Here is a 16,837-nt window from a genome sequence, read left to right as displayed (position 1 = left end):
CTATTATACTACTATATCAAGCTACAATGCGTAAAATGTATTCCCGTCATATCACAACAAAACAGATGAAATATCATATTACATTACATTGTAACACGTCAGAGTGTCGTCACTTTATATCGTCTCATAATACGTGAAATGTTGTGACTTTTATTACATGAGAATACTTCGTATGTAGTCATATTAAGTTGTAAAGTAACATATAATCCTATCGCGTTATCATACATGTGATATAGTCATGACATATGACGTTACATGTCGTTACAAAGTCACATTATGTCAAATGTTTTGTCATGTAATATATTCTGCAAATAAAACTGCACAGACGCTAATGAGTTATAAAATTAGTACTTTCTAACAGATAAGAAGTAGACAATTCTATAATTTTATTCCATCAAGTAGAAGCTTACAAGTCAAATGCAAGCACACAGACAATAAGCCTGGCAGTTCTAGGGAACGATAAAATTATATATCCTTTGTTCAATACAACGGTTGTGAGCCGTGAAGAAAGCAAGGCAAAAGAACCATTCATCTGTAAATACTACGGATTTATTGCTATAGAAAGTTATGCAGTAATCTCACCTGTATAGAAGAGCAACCCGCTGGGCTGCCGGGTCTTGAAGTTGAGCGAAATGGAGTCCTGCGTGCTGACAATGGGCTCCCCTCCAGTTCTACTGAGGTCGTAGGACAAATATTCCGTCCCTCTGAACGTAGCTTCCGATGGTGCCTTATCTGCGGAAAAAGAAAGAACGTTTTGTATGATACGCCACTTCTATTTAAATTCAAAATATAATTTGCATAGTGTGTTTACTAGACAGCATAGTATAAATTATTGAAATAGGGAATCAAAGTTATTTTGATTAATATTGAGCTGAAATGTTTATATCTGGTATCATTAATTTCTGAACTTTATGCAAGTTTACATTACGACGAAACAAAATTGCAGTGAATAAAAAAAATTGAAAGAGGCTTCTTTTCTGTTGCTTTGCCTCTTGCTTTCAAACAATCGTTAGTTTTACCAAGAATTTAAAACTCCTACTACATAAATTAATTTCGTCTAATTTTGAAATACGCCTTGAAAGCACGAAAAGATAGCCTACACTGCCAAAATTGTCAAAATGAGTCCATTGCGAATTGCTCCAGGTTATGAAAATTGGACAGTGAAAAAGGAACATCAGAGAAATAAAAAATGACAGAAGACTAATTTGTAAATATCGTGGAGTAGGTTTTAATGCACTGGAATTTCTGAATATGTTAGTCTACGTGGTTAGATTTTAAAACGTAGGCCTATTATTTTATTTTTTGTATTTTTTTGGTGTATGCCTATATATATATATATATATATATATATATATATATATATATATATTTTAACGAAATAATCTGCCCTCAATGAGAGTCACCATAAAGATCCAGAATAAGAGCACTACAGAATAATTTAGAAAGATAGGAATTGTATAGCAAAAAATCCAGAGAAACGCAAACCCAACAGAATCATCAATGTCCAAAATATAATGGTAATGTAATGAAACATAGAATCGGTCTTACAACAACAAATTATACAATTTGGGACATCTGGCCGAAATCTACGGCTGACCATTAGGATCCAGAATACAAAGCAGAGGTTAAATGAAAACTACAATATGATTGCGGAGAGAATACGGAACAATGATAAATTTAAAAATAAAGTACAGTTTGAGTTCGGAGAAACATGAGATGAAAATACATTGAAGAGTAATGAGATGAAGTGAAAAAAGAATTACTTACTATTATACAAGTGATTGTGTAGAATGGATAATGAATCTCTCAATACCATTAGACAAATTTTGTTAATGTCCTCATTAGAAAATTTAAGAGAAAGGAGAATGGTTTTGGTTAACTTAAATGAAGTTCCCCTAGCGCCAAAAAGAAGTCCTTTCACTTCCCATGTACGAGGCGCATCCACAAAGTACGTTTCCCGATTTTTTCCCCTTGAAAGTAAACGTGATTAGCCGTGTCAATTGCGCATGCGTAACAGATCTATGACGTATCAATCATATGCCAGCCGGACAGGTCCTGCCTGGTGCCAGTAGCGTGGCAGCAGTGGCCCGAAATGGAAGCTCTTATTCCTTCTCCCGTCTCCTGCGAGGTTCGGTCGGTGATAAAGTTATTTAATGCACAAAGCATTGCGCCAATTGAAATTCATCGGCAGCTCTGTCAGGTCTATGGGCCGAACATCATGAGTAAGCAGATGATGCGTCGCTGGTGTAGGCAGTTTTCCGAAGGTCGCCAAAGTGTCCATGATGAAGAGCGCAGTGGGCGACCGTCCCTCATCAATGATGATCGTGTTGAGCTGGTACGGCAGTGCATCATGGAGAACCGTCACTTCACGATTACGGAGCTGAGCAGCCATTTTCCGCAGATATCGTGATCCTTGATGCATGAGATTGTCACTAAGCACCTGCTGTTCAAAAAAGTGTGTTCCAGGTGGGTGCCGAAAAACCTGACACCCGAACACAAAATGCAACGTTTAGGAGCAGCACTGACATTTCTGCAACGGTATCACGATGACGACGACGAGTTCCTCGACAGGATCGTCAGGGGCGATGAGACTTGGATTTCGCACTTCACCTCGGAAACCAAGCAGCAGTCAATGCATTGGCGGCATAGTGGATCTCCGGTCAGGACGCTGTCGGTATGGAAAGTGATGTGCACGGTGTTCTGGGACAGGAAGGGCATTCTGCTCATTGACTTCCTTCCAAGAGGTGAAACAGTGAACGCTGACCGTTACTGTGAAACACTGTGAAAATTGCGACGTGCCATTCAAAACAAGAGGCGTGGAATGCTTACTGCAGGTGTTGTGCTCCTCCATGACAATGCTCGTCCACATACGGCTCGGCGCACAGCAGCTGTTTTGACGGAATTTGGCTCGGAGTTGTTTGATCACCCACCCTACAGTCCTGATCTTGCTCCCAGCGATTTTCACGTTTTCTTGCACCTCAGTAAATTCCTATCCTCTGGTGAGCATTTTGGCAACGACGAAGAGCTGAAGACGTCTGTCACACGCTGGTTCCATTCACAGGCGGCAGAGTTCTACGACAGAGGGATACAAAAGTTGATCCCACGATACGACAAGTGTCTCAATTCTGATGTTGGCTATGTTGAAAAATAGCTGAAATATTGCTGTACCTGTTGCCAATAAATGATTTCCTGAAAGTGTGTGTTCTTTTTTTTTAAATAGGGAAACTTACTTTCTGGATGCGCCTCGTATTAATATTCATTTTGTATCTCTCACTGAAGTGAGGAATACATGGGTTGTAAATAGACTTATTTTCATTGTTAACGTTGTTGGCTTGTTGATCATCCTTCTCGAAACGGACAGTGGGGTCAAGAATGAGGCTTCTTTGATTCCGGCTATCGATGGCTATAATGTCTGCTCTTCTCGTTGACCCATTCTCAGCCAAGCAGTGCACTTCTTCGTAAACCTCCCACTTTGCCTTCCGAAGAGTGGTTGCGATGGAGCTTCTCACTTTATGGTGACGATTGTTCCTCAGTAGTTCTCCTTTAGGGCAATAACCCAAAATATGCCCAAGGGTTTCTACTTCGCTGCATCCTGGATGACGACACTTTTGATCTTGAAAGGAACGACCTGGCACCGATCGTACTGCTGCAATGTTTGTGGATATCTTTATGGCATTGGTCCACTTTGAGGATGATATCCCTCTTCTATTACTAATCCAAGAGTTGTTTTTTGGATCTTCACTGTATGTTACCACTCCTTTGCCTTTTCGTGGAAGACGACACCAATTATTAAACTACCTCCGCCGTAACTCAGATCTTAAACTTCGGCCTGTCATCGAATGTGTGTCTGCGTTGTTGGGAATGTTCAATTGTGAAAGAGCTTCTTGTTTTTCAGTTTCAAGATGCCTGCAGAAATGGAGATGTTCGTCATTTATTTTTAAAAGACTTCTGGCAATGTTATAGTGTTGGATGTGTACTTCCCATTCAGCATTAAATAAACCAAGGCCACGAAGATGCTTCGGAGCATATAGCATGTCATTCGGACAATCGTGCGGTAAACCCACAATTTCCTTAGCACCTGTCCGGACAATTTTACCAATATCGTGTAAGAAAGATTTTGGAATCTTATTCAGTGGTGTACTTTGGAGCGAATAAATCATCTTAGGCCATATATACTGATTCATAATATTAAGTTTTTGATCAGGTTTTAGTAAATTGGTGGTGGTTAACTTGTCAATATCTGGACCAAATTTTCGAATAATACTAGGTTGATCAAATACAATTTCTGCAGAAAATGTAATTCCCAAATATTTGACGATTTCATCCGGTCCAATAGAGTTAATTATATTTCCACAATTCAAAGTGATAGTGTCTTGGCTGAGTTTACCATTTTTAATGTTAATGGGACTACATTTTTGGGGGTTAATATTCAAACCAATTTTTGATAAATTTTGAATCGTCAAATCCGTTAATATAGAAACTGACTCGAGGTCCTTACTAATGAGGGCCAAATCATCGGCGAAGGCAAGAATTGAGACAGGGCTAACAGTAGGAGATAACTGGTAACCGTATTCTTGGGCTATTTCAGGTTCAGTTAATTCTTTAAGAATATTATCAATAGCCAAGTTGAAGAGAACCGGGGATAAAGGAGAGCATTTTAGTCTTGAATTAGCAAAACGTCATTTCCCACACTAGTTTATTAAACCCCGTCGGACTGTAAAGAAAACAACTATCGCAACGTTAATATTTTATATGTTGTACAATATTACAGTAGTGAAATTTTAATTTTACTCTCAATTTTTTCTATTGTTCTATTAAAATTACAGCATATAGCCTATTAACCTGTTGTATCCCATAGGATACTTTGTCAATTTAACCCAGATTTTCCCACCGCCCTTTTTTTAAGGACAGTTGCAGTGCCTTCGGATATTATGTCATTGTATGTGTTAGGGACATTTTATAAGTTGTGCGATAATATTGGTAGTATTTGTTAGCTTTAGAAAATATACGTTCCTTGTTTCAGTTTATTTCAACATCATTTAACCGATTTTTGAGAGTAACTAATGTGCTACTGTATTTTTATCACAAAAAAAAATTTGGGCTTATCTGGGTTAACGATTAAAGATGTCGGCATAATTTTGAACAATTACACAGTATGGAAATGACACAGTAGAACAATCAAAAACTTTAGGCATGGACTACGTTATGTTATTACCTTGTTAATTTTGCAATTTATCGATCAATTCAATCACTTATATTTGAGCTTAAGGTGGTGTAAATTTCGAATTATAGTCTAATAATTTTTCTTTTTAAAGGTCATTATTATTATTATTATTATTATTATTATTATTATTATTATTATTATTATTATTATAGTCCACGTAATTTAATAGCCCTAATGGTTGACTTCAGGTACAAGCCTGCTTATTCTTAAAGTATCAAAATTCTTCTTTAAAATAATTTGAAATTCATATTTTAATGCAAACCAAAGAAAGGAAGATGAAGCATTATTTTAGTTTAATGTTTTCATTTTATCGTGTAGTGTGTTGTAGAAATACACTTATTAAATTAAGTCTATAGATTGATTACTAATCTACCTACAATTGCACATAATATAAATACAGATTTTGTGCATTTATTCCCTAATTCTATAATAAAATGTATATAGATCACTAATCATCGTTCATAAGCTTTTTCAGTTACTACGAAATCACTAAAAATGAAATTTTAAATATATTTCGTAAATGTGTCGTCTACTAAGTTTTCTGCAATCGGACCACAAGATGCTGGGGTAGCAACGTTGCCAAGTATAAGAACAATGCTTGTTAATTTAAGATGGCTATGGTAACACCGAAAGAACAATTAACAAAGAACAATTTAAAACATTAGCAGTTACTTAGATTGGATAGTAGCAGAGAAACAGCTGGGATCGGAAAAGCAGAAAATTCTATATCAATGATCAATTAGTTTACTTAATATTAGAGTGGGAGATAACAAGATGAGAGTACGTAACTTGAGCGAGAAAATGCTGCAGTTATAGTGAAAATGTATTGCCAGAAAAATTACGAAAACGCACGCTCTAAAAACATAAAAATTTTTGTTTGCACTCTATAAGTAATAGTTACGTACAGAATATATTATGGTGCGTAATTATTGGATGCAGCTATATTTTGCAGCAAATCAAAAGAAATTATATACAACACATACACACGAACAGCTTTCGATTTGACAGGAGTATAGAACTTATATTTTCGAACTTCGAAATATATTATTTCTTAGAATCACGATACTTTATTCTCATAAATGATAACACGAGGAAAAAGATCAGTGTAAAACACACAGTATATATAAGAGTGAGCGTTTCATAAAATGAAAGAACAATTGGACGTAATTACGCAAAAATAGACCAACCGACAATTTGAAAAAATTGAGATATTTGCACAAATCGGTTGTTGGCTGGATTATTTAATTCAGAAAAATCAAGAATGCGATATCTGCAATTTGCTGCTGTTTATAAACAAAATTCGTTTATTGCATAAAATTCATTTATTTATTTCGCTTTGCAATATTAACTCAACTGCTGGTCTGTTATTAAAAATCCGGTTAGCCTTTTTTAGTATTATTTGTGCTATGTTTTGCAATAGTATGAATGTTACAATACTTCTTGCATAAAATGTTTAATAAAAACCAGATTTATTTCAATGGTCAGTATATCGAAAACAGGTTTCTGGCGGTTGGTCTCTCATTGCGTAACTCCGTCCAATTAGAACAATGCTATACACATCGCATGACTTGTACTGTATTATTTCTATGTAAAGCATAACTTCATGTCGATCTGATGTAGCATGACAGAACATTGTTATTCTTAACTAAGTAGCTCTCCGCATATGATCCATATACAGTATCTTAATGTCGTCTATCATCTCATATCTTCTTCTGCCACGAACTCTTCTCCCGTTCACCATTCCTTCCAGCGCATCTTTCAGTAGGCAGTTTCTTCTCAACCAGTGACCCACCCAATTCCTTTTCCTCTTCTTGATCAGTGTCAGCATCATTCTTTCTTCATTCACTCTTTCCAACACAGCTTCGTTTCCTACTCTGTCTGTCCATTTCACACGCTCCATCCTTTTCCATATCCACATTTCAAATGCTTCTATTCGCTTCTCTTCACTTCATCGTAATGCCCATGTTTCTACCCCATAAAATGTTACATTCCACACAAAGCACTTCACTATTCTCTTCCTTAGTTCTTTCTCCAGAGATTCGCAGAAGATGCTCCTTTTTCTATTAAAGCTTCCTTGGCCATTGCTATTCTTCCTTTTGACTTCTTGGCAGCAGCTCATGTTACTGCTTATAGTACACCCACAGTATTTGAAGCTGCCCACTTGTTCTACGGCCTCATTTAGAATTCGCAAGTTTACATTCTTTACTTGTCTTCATATAACCATGGTCTTAGTCTTGTTGGGATTTAATCTTCATTCCATACTGCTCACAGCTGTCATTTAGCTTCTGTAGCATATCCTTTAGTATCATCTCCTCTTCTGCTAACAACGCCATATCATCAGTAAATGTATGTGTATGTATGTATTTAATCACACTGGAAATGGGTATATACCCGGTGGCAGTGGTAACTAATTACACTCAATAATGACAATTATTAATAAACACAACTAATAAAAACATTAATAAATAATAATGATAAATAATAATAATAATAATAAAAATAAAAATAATAATAATAATAATAATAATAATAATAATAATAATAATCAGCATCCTAAAGTAAATGAAGCACGATCACTTAAAATAATATTTAAAGTAAATCTAATTTGTATCTTAACCCTAAGTTCGAACTAATACCCACGAGTGTGATAGGTTCAGGTAAATGTTATGCACTTAATTTTTCTTCCTCATACTATCACTCCTCCCATATTCTGAAAACAGTTCTTCACTAAATCCTCCAATTAGATGTTGAACAGGGTAGATGATAAGTTACTGAACAACCTTCTCTTTCCAATCTACGCCAATTTTCTTAGGATCCCCATCAGTTTATTCCAATCCACTCTGTCGAACATCTTTTCTAGGTCCACGAATATTGTATACACTTCTTTATTCTTCTCTAGGTATCTTTCGCAGATTGTTAATAGCAGTCCAATTGCATCTCTCGTACCTTTTCCCTTCCTGAAGCCAAACTGCTGTAATTCCAACTGTTCTTCCACCTTAGAATATAAACGTCGATTCAGTATTCGCAGAAGAATCTTCGCCGAGTGCGATATCAGGCTGATAGTTCTGAACTCTCTATATTTCTTTGCTTTATTTTTCTTCGGTATTGGAACCAACATTGTCTCTGTGAAATCTTCAGTCCAGTCGCCTTGTTCATATATTTCGTCGCATAATGATAGAATTTCTTCCTTATCCTCACATAGAATTTCTTCCTTATCCTCACCCAAGGATTTTAATAATTCAACGGGTTTTCATCAACTCCTGTTGCTTTCCCATTCTACATTTCCTTTAGCGCTATTTCAACTTCTTCGCTTAAAATAGAAAATCGTTTTTTCGTTTTCTGATACAGCTAATTTTATCATTAAATATCACAGTAGCTATATATTATTGTCACTAATGATTAAACGAGTTTGAGATATATAAACAAGTTGGAATGTATTATTTTAAAATTAATTTGTCACTGAATGCCACTTATGACGTTAAAATTTGAAAATTAAATGTATAGAGTAACTTATACTACAAAATCTAGATGTAATTATAATAAGTACTTTGGAAAACGTAGCCTATTTTGTGTCTTTCACGTCGGAACTGATGGCCAATAGCAGGCCGAAACATGTCAACAAGGTAACATAAAATTTAACACGTGACAGACACATAATGCGTTTTCCGAAGTGATATAGTGTTAAAAGTTGTGCAATCAAGGTGTATAATAACTACGTTAAAATATGTAAATTAAAATTACTTACTTTATTAAAGTCACTGGTATTATGAATTCAGTTGTAAAATCTTGATAAACTCAGAAGAGCCAAATAATACAATTGCATTATTTTGGCAACTTCAACTTTGATACGTGGAAGCGAATACCGAGAAATAAAAAAACGACGTCTGGGGAAATGAGAGCCATCCGCAATTTAGCACCACTTTCTTCAGCAAGTACAAACACAAATGGAAAAGCCACGCCAAGAGAATGCCGCAATCCAGTTGTTCGAAACATATTTTGAATTAAAGTCCACGAAGGAAACCGTAATTGAAATTATGGCTTAGTCAAGATGACGACAGTATAGTAAGAAATATTTTCTAATAAAGAACCTCATCTTCAAAATTCTATTCGTGAGGACATTAAATTTATAGGCCCTATAAAACAAATATTAAATTATGTCTCCTCTTAGTCAAGACAGCATTTATGAAATAGATCAATGTATCATGAACTGTGAACTGCGAAGGGATATATAATTTTAAAAAATGCGCAATTTATTATTCTAGGCGTACAGTACTAAATTTAATAATAATAATAATAATAATAATAATAATAATAATAATAATAATAATAATAATAATAATTACTGGCTTTTAAGGAACCCAGAGGTTCATTGCCGCCCTCACATAAGCTCGCCATTAGTCCCTATCCTGAGCAGGATTAATCCAGTCTCTATCATCATATCCCACCTCCCTCAAATCCATTTTAATATTATCTTCCCATCTACATCTCGGCATTCCTATAGGCCTTTTTCCCTCCGGCCTCCCAACTAACACACTCTATGCATTTCTGGATTCGTCCATACGTGCTACATGCCCTGCCCATCTCAAACGTCTGGATTTAATGTTCCTAATTATGTTAGGTGAAGAATACAATGCGTGCAGTTCTGTGTTGTGTAACTTTCTCCATTCTCCTGTAACTTCATCCCTCTTAGCCCCAAATATTTTCCTCAGCAGTTTATTCTCAAACACCCTTAACTTATGTTCCTCTCTCAAAGTGACAGTCCAAGTTTCACAACCATAAAGAACAACAGGTAATATAACTGTTTTATAAATTCTAACTTTCAGATTTTTTGACAGCAGACTGGATGATAAAAGGTTCTCAACCGAATAATAACAGACATTTGCTATATTTATTCTGTGTTTAAAATCATAATAATAATAACAATAATAATAATAATAATAATAATAAATTATTACGCAATGAGTGCTCATTTTATTGAAGCAATAAAGATGACAACTGAGATCAAGGCCTATACAAACAGTAACGAGATGTACGAATATGGATTAAATAAATTAGGATGACATGATTAAGAATTAAAAGTTAGTTTAGAATAAAGAAATCAAATTATGTATAGAATTCATTATGTATCATGCGTGTATTAGGGTGCACGAAGAGGATAGACAGAAGTCATTCTACAATTACAACTTAGTTGATACATTTTTCATACAAACATAGAGGGGAAACATGGAATGATTAGGTTCCTTACGCAATGACATTTCAACGCATGGGCGAACCCGGCAGCTTCCGACGGTCTCAAAATGATTAGTAATAATAATAATAATAATAATAATAATAATAATAATAATAATAATAATAAATCTAGGAATATAGAGTCAATTCAAGTATTAATCCTGTGATTGAAGTTTTGGCTGATATGTAAATATATTATTAGACAGTACATCTCCCTTGGCGATATGTGCCAGACGAAAAACAATTGTTTGTATTCATCTTAAATCTGATTAGTGTAATACGTAGCTAGTCGGCGATATATGTAATGGAGAGGGAAGGGAACTGGTCACCCTATCCCATTATCTCCTGGTCTAATTGCCTTATGAGTGGTGCCATTTTCGTATCACTTGTGAGGTTCAGACCTGTCTTCGCATAGTTGACTAAACAAAATCAAGTATTAATATTTGGAGCAACACTTAAACAATAATATTATTATATTTTGTTGCTATCTCTCTGTCCTCAATGCTACACTGTCGCTGTGTCTCTTCTAGAGTGCCTCTATGAAACCAGGAAATATAGACTTGGCAAGTCACGACTATTCAGTCATCTAAAGTCTTGGTTTTTCTGAACCGACACATGCGAGTTGCGATGTGGGCCTCGCACAAATCCGGACTACACGAAAGATTGTGAGTAGTTTCTACGACTGCGAGGTACGCAGACCTCGCATCTCGCAGTTATAGAAACCACCAACGTCTGCTGTCATAATTTCGTTTGCATAAATCAGTTAAACTGAAGTAGAAAAACCTAGTATTTCGTCAAATACGTGCTAGGAACTTAATCTAAACTTATGTACGCTAATTTTAAAACACATCTCGCCAAAATGTAAAAAAATTGTACAACATTGTAAAAATTGAAGAAAATTACTAAATTGTAAAACTATAAAAATTTGTAAAAATTGTAATTGTAATATTGTAAAATGTTGACATGTTCCACATCTTAAAGCTTCATTGCTCATGTAAGATCTATGGAATAAAATAAATGAATGAAATGAATGAAATGACTTGAGCTATTCCTAGAAGGAATGCTTAAAAGAATAACCTAAGCAAAATTGTCATGTAGTATGACAAGAAGTCCTAGCAAATATACTGAAGAAAATGTTAATATTCCTAGGTTCTTTTAAATGCGACCTGCAAGATTGCCTATAAAATGAACGAGTATGATACGGATGATTTTATTAAATTGTTTTCCTTCCCAGTCTCTACACGTTGCAAAACTATTTATTATACCATAAGATATAGAATGAAAGTAGGCCCTAACTGTAGTAAACAACCTTTACCGCCAAGCTTGTAACTTGGATAAAACATGACCAAACACGCTTTCCGTTTTTTTTTTTTTTTTTTTTTTTTTTGCAGTAGAGTATAATTATCGAAATGTGAATGTGAGGCCAACAGCCGACTGGTCTGTCTGAGCCTTTCAAGGGCTGTGGCACCACAGATGATTATTATTAGTGTATAATTAAGCACCCACGTACAATAATGGGGTAAATAGTTACGAAAAATATTCATACTTACCCAATTATTGCACGTGGGTGCTCAATTATGTTCTTTCATGTCTTTCCAGTCAAAATACTAACAACAATACGACTTACCCGAGAGTTTTGCGTTATTTTGGACGCGAGTGTCGAAATACAATTTTAATATTTGATTGCTATTACTGGATTTGAAACGAAATTGTAGTGGTTTTATCCGTATTTAGTTTAACTTTATTACTAGTGAACCATTTATTTGATTAATCGTTTTGTCTTGGAAATAGGCCTACTTTTTATAAGCTACAGCTCATCGTCTTCTATAAGCAGTAAGGACAGAAGGAGCAGAAATAAAGGATGCCGGTGTCGAAATACAATTTTAATATTGTATTGGTATTTGTTTTTCACTGGGTCTGAAACGGAATTGTAGTGGTTTTATCCGTATTTAGTTTAAGTACATTACCAGTGAACTATTTATTTTGTTTATGCCGGGAGTTATTACGCATTTATGCATGAAAAAAAAATGCTGCTAATTAACAAAACTGTGGACTTAACTTCATAAAATTTACATGAAATATGATATATCAGGTGTCTTTTTCCTTTTGACATTACAGTTATATCCAGCACACAGAACAGGCATGTTTTTTCTTTGTTTTTTTTGTAGTTCTTACCCCCGTTATACACCATTGTAAGCAGACGAATTTTTACAAAGGTGGGCGCTTAGTTCAGATCTGCCGTGTTTCGCGGTGGCACCGCAAAGAGCGCTGTACAGGACAACATGGCCACTCTATATTCTTCTCTTTCTATCTCGTTGGAAACCACTCACTATCTCTCGTATAGTCCGGATTTGTGCGAGGCGGACCTCGCACCTTGCAACTCGAATGGGTCGGTTCCAAAGAGTTTGTAATTGTAATAATTACAAACTCTTTGGTCGGTTCAGAAAAATCAAGGCTTCACATTCTTTTTCTCTCTTAGCTTACAACATTACAATTGACGTAACACAGCGCAATTCAAATAATTTGTATTTCAAAATCGTTCTTACAAATTATACAAAAAATGTCAAATTGAAATTGTTTTTTAATATAGTCTATACACTGCCGGTCAAAAGTTTTCGATCAGCTATGAAAACAACTATATAATTTATTTCAATTTACAACACATCGGAAAAACTAAATAGACCAACAAAATAAATATTTTCTCTCTCTAGCACTATGATATTATAGAATATTCAAAACGAAATCCCTGTTTTAACCACAAATCCATAGTTGTGATAGGTGATGGAAAACTTTTGACCGGTAGTATATGTATATATGTATATTGGATGATTATTAAATAATTATATTTAATAAAAATTTATTTAAAAATATTACAATGGAATTTCATAAATCAAATGACTTTAACCACGCAACATCCAAGGGAATTCATTAGATTTTCGAACGTAAGTGTTCGTATCAATGAGTCCATTAAGTTATTAAATTATATTTTATATCTTAACAGTTTTCTTTTAACTTACCATTAGTTAAGACGTTTTGGACGTGGTTGAGCTAAACGACAGAAAGCTTAAAATGAGAAGAAATAATTAAGAACATTTCTAAACTCCGAAATGATGCTTGACAGAGAGATTTTTTTTTTAATGTGTATGTGTTGGACAGTACAGGAATATCGAAATATTGTGACAATTTTGCAAGTTTTTACAACAGATCTCTTCATCTTATTTCTGCAGAGTGATATCTTAGCCGGCCCGGGTTCGATTCCCGGCGGGGTCAAAATTTTAATGTAAAATTTTTACCTCGGGACTAGGAGATACTCGTATAGCATTGCACAACTTCTAATCACTAGATTGTGCACCGATATGCCTGGGTTAAATCCCAAATCTCTCCGCAATGCATATGAAGAGAAGGCATATATGACTGTTGATAGTGATTCGTCCGTCGGATGGGGACGTTAACAGGAGTGGGCTACGTGCCGGCACAGGGATTCCCCTCCTCCCTTCCTTACCTTCATAATCATCCTCACCCATTCCCTACAAGACATTTACGCGAACTCTTACACATACACTCACCCTGGTACACGAGATAACTCTTCACAGATTCACATCATGCATAAGGTGGTCTTCCGAAGTGGTGTGCCATCTATCAGTAGTATGTGAAACCCGAATCACGTTAAGTGAAGTGAGTAGGCATTAGACACACACACATATCTGAATGTCACCACTTTACTGCATATCTGAAAGTTAATATGATATTTTTCTAAGAATATGCTGAAAATGATCAGGATTAAAAACATCTTTATATTCATAACCCATAATCTACAGTTAGGTTACATTATTTTGTCAGCATTTTCTAATACGGAAATTACTATGAGAATTTTTCCACCATTGTTTGTGATGAATGTATCTGGAGAACACTCATTTTCGAAGTTAAAATTAATGTGAAAGATGAATTAAGAAATCGCATGGCACAACCACATTTAAACAATAATTTAAGTTTTATGGGTACTGAACATGAAATCTGGCGGATATTCATTAGACACAGTTTACTGTTTTGCCTCCTCAAGGTGCCGAAAAGATCCTCCCTAGAGATGAATATTTAAGAGATAAATGTAAAAAATATGTACGTGATGTTCTTCCGTGTTTAACATCAAATAGTGGGTCTATATTATTATTGATATTATTATTATTGATATTATTATTATTATTATTATTATTATTATTATTATTATTATTATTACCTGTATTAATCCTAATATTACTAATTGTTTTTATTAAAGGCGCCCAATTATTATTTTCGGCGGGGGCTCATAATACCATTCTTGATTCGTCCCTGTCCTTACGTAGGTCGATTTTCAAACCGGAAACAGCACGAACATGACTCAGATATTTTCCAATCGTTATGAAATACTACTTATAACCCACAAATGCCAGCGATCTTCAGAATTGTACATCCCTGACGGGTCTCAGTGCACAATTTCGGCTTCCTACGGAGTAGCCATTTCCATCTGGAAATTACCCAAAAATGTACGCCGCGTCGTACAAGTCCTTTCTGTAGCTGCGTCGTCTATACTGTTAAACTGTCACGCAGGTTTCCGAGTTCGAGTCCTGGTTAAGCGTCTCCTTTTCACTGAAATATGAAGAGTTCGTGGGAAAAACGATGAATGTCACAGTTTTGTTAAGGTTGATGTCATTATCCAATTCATGGATCACTACGAAATTTAATGTTGTTCTTATGAAAAATGGTAAAAAGGACAATTATAACCACGAATACAGTAATCCTTTCCTTTATTTTCTATAGAAACAGCACTACATCTTGTAGTTGTAGACTCAATTAGATCATTATCTAATCCTTAACAGAAATGTGACATTCATCGCTTTTCCCGCGAACTCTTCATATCCATAGTGACACTTCTGGCAGAAAAGGTCACAGATGTAGTTTTTCTTGGAGTCCTTCTATTTTCCCATGTTAAGCATCAACATCATTAATAAGTAAAATTAAAAATATGTATGGATTTATTACCGTCAGAATTACTTATCAATAATCAACTATTTAAACCATTATACTATGACATAAAATGGTACATAATGACCGACGAACGTTTTCGCCATGTTACATATGTTTACACTGCCTATCATTTTAACCTTTTCCAAACATATTTTTAATGATTGTATTTAAACTAGAAATCATAAGTGTTCATTATGTGTCTTTGCTTCTATGACACCTGAGGATGCCATGTTCATGGCGAAAACGTTCGTCGGTCATTATGTAACATTTTGTGTCATAATCTAATGGTTTAAATGGTTGATTATTGATAAGTAATTCTGACGGTAATAAATCCATACATATTTGAAATTTTATTAATTATACTTATCGGACCCAACAGGTCTTTGAAATCATTAATAAGGTCCAATCTCTATTCCATCATCGACTGGCGAAGCGCAGAGGGATTTGGTTTGGGTCCAAATTGACTGTTCGAAACCTGAATAACTCAGCGAACATTAGCGTAGTCAGCTGGTGTGGACTGAGAATGCGCCTAGCTGGAAGACAGCGTAATAGCTCTTCCAGTTGGACATAGCGCTAAGATTCGCCCTACGTCTTTAGAATAATAAATTGTGAAAGATTCGAAATGAAGGGAAAGAGAACTTGAAATGGTTAATGTTGGTGGGGCGATATTTGTAATTTAGAGTCAAATTGAAGAATCCCGAAGAAAACTTTGACACTCCGATCTTGTGCATCAAAATATCACTCCAGTTAATGCCTGGGTCGAATACAGGGCATAGAAATAAATCGAAAATCTTAAAAGTGTATGGACTGCTTCTAATTTCTCACAGCCTATTACACATTTATGCAAATAAATAAAATAGAAACCATTTTCTGAAAGAAAGTGAGTTACTAATCATGTTTTTACCGTTAATTTAGGACGGTTTATCAACTGCTATGGTTAAGGTGCGTCTCCACTATTAAACATTTAACAATAACATGTTAAATGTTAAATTGTTTACCGTTAACATCCCAACATGCTGATTGAACATGTTAATGTTAATTTCATTTAACACTTTGTCCACACTGTTAAACATGTTAAACTTGACTTTCTTTGCGTAGTCCAACATAAACAGTCTATGAGATTTTAATATAGATTGTGTTTTATTTTCAAACCTTGGACAATGGACTCAGATGATGATCTGACTTTTGTAATTGCCTCTATTGCTTGTTACAAGGCTTTGAAAAGGAAGAAAATGAGAATGTGGATGCGGCAATATCTTAGTAAAAGACACTATGCAGGATACATTCTAAACGAGCTTAAAGTTGAATGCAGTATCGATTTGGATTCAAAAACTTGCTGAGAATGTCAGAGCACGATTTTAATATAGTGCTGCAAAAATACTT

General features: G+C 35.1%; 1 protein-coding gene across 2 annotated transcripts in view; it reads right to left on the bottom strand.

The window, feature by feature from the left end:
- LOC138700108 (neurexin 1-like) overlaps positions 1-728 on the bottom strand; it is a 940,828-nt gene extending 940,100 nt beyond the window's left edge. Inside the window, exon 1 of one of the 2 annotated variants that reach the window (XM_069826434.1) lies at positions 583-728. The gene's annotated coding sequence lies outside the window, so the exon portion shown is untranslated. The remainder of the gene's footprint in view (positions 1-582) is intronic. The other variant, XM_069826432.1, reaches the window with a different exon arrangement.
- Positions 729-16,837: the final 16,109 nt, after the last annotated feature.

The sequence above is a fragment of the Periplaneta americana genome, chromosome 1 (genome assembly GCF_040183065.1).
Source record: "Periplaneta americana isolate PAMFEO1 chromosome 1, P.americana_PAMFEO1_priV1, whole genome shotgun sequence".
NCBI classification, from domain to species: Eukaryota; Metazoa; Arthropoda; class Insecta; order Blattodea; family Blattidae; genus Periplaneta; species Periplaneta americana.
Note: the sequence above shows the minus strand (reverse complement) of the source record. Positions and strands in the feature narration are given on the sequence as shown.